Source organism: Anopheles darlingi, chromosome 3, assembly GCF_943734745.1.
Source record: "Anopheles darlingi chromosome 3, idAnoDarlMG_H_01, whole genome shotgun sequence".
Taxonomy (NCBI): domain Eukaryota; kingdom Metazoa; phylum Arthropoda; class Insecta; order Diptera; family Culicidae; genus Anopheles; species Anopheles darlingi.
The window spans coordinates 21536164-21540160 of NC_064875.1; positions in this window are offsets into that span (position 1 = coordinate 21536164).

Consider the following 3997-nt stretch of genomic DNA (forward strand, 5'->3'; position numbering starts at 1 on the left):
AAGTGAAGTGTGCACCGTACCGCATACCTAATGAGCAACCGCACGGTAATAGCAGTGACATCGAACGAGAGATGTAATCTCACAGCATCGATCGATGCACGCGCGTGTGTGTGCGTGTGTGTCGTGGTTAAATATGTACGTGCCGTTGACGACGACGACAACGACGATGGCAAAAAAAACCGAAACAAACTCGTTCCGCGCCCATTTGCCACCATTAAAATGTCAGCATACCAGTCCCCATCCCCCCCCCCCCCATCGGTGGGCAGTGCAACCGGAATAAAGATATCGTAACACAATGGCGCCTGTAAACGGTTGGGAAAGGGGTGCACTCTGCACGAACGGTGTTGGTGTTCCGCAAAGCGATTGCGCCAGCTAATTAATAGAATAATTGCATTGCAACGTGATTTTAAGTTCATTGAAACAACCCCCAAAACCGTCTGGCCTCCCCCAAGGGTGTGTAGGGGTAGTAGCAAGGGATGTGGGAGCACAACCACGATTTTATCGACAATTGCTGCAAATGGCAATGGTATCGGTAGTAATAAACGCGTGTGTGTGTGGGTACTTGCGTGTACAAAAATCAGGGCACACCAAGTCACACCTCACGACCACACCTGCGATGCACTCAACCACTGGTTTGGTGTACTCAGCAGGGTCAGTCTAAACCACTCCGACAGCCTAGTGCACTCCTGGGAGTTTGATCTCGCCAGCATCGGTAATTACGGTGTCACACACACACATAAGGCTCACTGCACACCATTGGTCCCCGTTGAAGAGCATAATGATGTAGCCGATAGCTGGTAATGGTCAGAGTCCCTGGCCCCTTGGTCGCAGGATCACGAATCACCAAATGTCGCTGCCAATGCCCCCCTCCGCGGCCACATACAATTATCTGCAAATTTAACAGATTTTAAATTGTTATCTGGCCCCCTGGGAGGCTAGCGCGGCCGGGCTGCTACCATGCGGGCACAAAACCATTACGTACCACGTCACGGAACATACGATTTTTATGCCACACCCCTGGCATGTGCGCGTTGACCTTCTACAAGCCACACAAGGGGTGCCAAATTCACGAGCTACCAGGCGCCTCCATTTTGGTTCCACGACGAGCTACCAGGCGCCTCCTCCATGTGGTTTTACGAGTCACCAGGCGCCTCCATCCCCAATCAGTTACCGCGCTAGTGTGTGGTGCTATAATTTATTTTATTTAGCTGTGAATTTAAATTAAGCTCATTAGGGTGTGCTTTTTCGGTGTGAATTGTGTACACCACCGTTCAATCGGTTTTTCTACCCCACCGAGAGGGGTGGCATGATGCTTTTTGGTCAATTTTATGCCACCAAACCATTGCACAATTAGCCCCCTTCTAGTACCATCACCGTCACGCACGCACACAACAAAGATCAACCGAGTTCGATAAATAACGTTTAATCGATAAATACCATCAACGGTTCACAGCGGTGACGGTGTTCAATGTGGGGCATACCGGTGTTGACGGGATGTTGCCCTTCTTATCAGACTTTTCACCTGAAAGCGTCGAACAGAAAAAAAAGGGGCCCGTAATTGATAGATTGAATTATTCAATTCAATTGATATCTCAAATCTCTGCTGCCGCTGCCTATCGGTGGCAAAGAAGGCCTTGTGTTGGTTTGTGATTTGAGGTAATAAATTTAAACCCGTGTATAAACAGCGGTCACGCTGATGCTTTAAAGAGAATCACGAAAACGGTAACAGCAGTCACCATATTCCCGACGACCGACGAGCAAAACAGCTTGTCCCGGTCACCATTCACTTCCCGGGTACAGCCAGCCATCGAAAAATGGTCCCCGTGTGATCCCGTCACCCGTCGAAAAACACGAAATGAAGCCGGATAAAAAGATCGCACTATCATCATTCACTCCTCCCTCAGCCAAAAAAAAAAAAACCACCACCCGGGAGCATATTAAACCACCTCACCGGCCCGCCCCTTTTCGGGGGGGGCAAACATATGACAAGGTGCTAGCATACAGGACTCGGCAGGACATATTCCCCCCCGAGGCCCCCGCTTTCAAACTATTTTTCATTTGCATCCCAGTGAGGCCGGGCAGTCACGAGAGGGCGATGGCGTTGGCCGAGAAGGTACAGAAAACGCCGAAGGAGAAAAGCGAAAGAAAAAGAAAACGAAATCCCTCGTATCCTCGCATCGCAAGATAACTTGTCGCCAGTTGGGTCTGTTGGTAGGTCGGTGGGTTGGTCGGTTGGTCGGTGTCACAACGGTCGCTACCCTTGCCCGCCGGTTATGCCCACTAGGGAGCACCCCCCCGCTGCGCGAACGGACCTCGCTGCCACGCTCACTATTAAGTGAGAAAATATATATGAAAGCCTCATTTTTCTGTCGTAAATTTTCCCCTGATATTAAATATAATGTATCATTTTAATAGTTTCGCCTCAGCTCACGAGCGAACGCCCTTCGTCCGTCCGTCCGTCCACCCATTCGTTCATTCGTTCGTTCTTGGAAGCATAAAGCCCATGACCTGCGGGATGGGTTGGGGTGGGGGGGAGGGGTCGACCAGTGCCGTTGGACGATCCATAAACTCCCGGTCCGGCTCACTCACTCACTCCGGTCCCCTTTTCCATGATTTACGCCACTATTTTTATTCTCACTTAACTATGGCATTCTTTGCGCTTGTATTTTCTCGCCATTGCGCTTCACTTCCACCTTCCAGCATCATCGCCGGAGCAGCGCCGAGCAGAAGGTCCGTTCGAGACAAATGAAAAGAAAAGCTCCTTCGCACCAGACCGCGGCGTTCACTGTGGCGTCGCGTTCTGGCTTTAGCCTTTAGTTGAAAAGGAATAGAATATGGGGATGGGGGAGAAAAATGAAAAGAAAATATCCATCGCCGGCCCGGGGTCGGGAGAATTCTAGTAAATTGTTTCCTCATTCAGCGACTTCATTTTACCGTTCCGGAAGATGGACCGCCGCTACCTTTGCTGCTGTTGCTGCTGCTGCTGCTGCTGCTGCTGCTGCTGCTGCTGCTGCTGCTGCTGCTGCTGCTGCTTACCTCGCGTAATGTGTAACAGAGTGCAACGATCCATTAGATAAGGGTGCACGAAGCCTCCCCCTCACCGCACCTTCCCTTTGGTGCACATAAAAATGTTGAATTAAAATTACATACACTTTTCGTCTGTCCGCGAACCACCTGCTTTGCATCTCTCTTGTCTTGTCGACTTCGAAATTCGTAATTGCATATTCAGCGAACGAGTGAAACAGACACCATCACAGCTTCGGCAGACACCAGGGCAGAGTTGAGTCCACTCGTTTGCTCGTCTCCAGTCGCCTCACAATTGCTGCAAAACATATGACGATGAAAGTCGTGGCGGTGGTTAGGGTTGTTGTAAAAATTTATGTCACTCTTAACGCGTCCAGTAATCGTCATCACGAAGCCACGGCGCCAACGATCGGCCAAGGCTAACGATCAAGGACTAGCGCGACTAGGACCCGGACCGCCATACCATGACTTGACATTGTAACATTGTCCTTGTCAAACGATGGGTCGGTTCAGCTCAAGGCAAAACGATTGTGACATCCTGTAACTGAATGTGGTGTCGGTGTGTGCGTGCGTGTACATGTCTGTGTGTGTGTGGTTGGTTGTAGCTGTCGTGTAAATTTCAAACTGAAAAATACATCTCGACACTTTCGCTGGGTTGTTTCGACTCGCATTATTTCTTCACTTCTTTTTTATTGTTGTCCTCCGCTGTCTGATTTGTTCACATTACACCCTTTCACTCGCACTCTGCACCCTTCCCTGTCTCTCTTTCTCGCTCTCTTGCTTCCGTTTTCCGTTTTATCATGACATCGAAGAGGATTCTGAGTCTGTGTTTTATGCACGCGGGATCGGTGTGCGACATCACAAAAGGACAAAGGAAATGGCTTGACTTGACGGAGGCAAACGATGCTCGCACGTCGTCCTGCGATACGATATGCAGAAAGATGTTGTCCTTCTTGATTGTACTGCATACAAG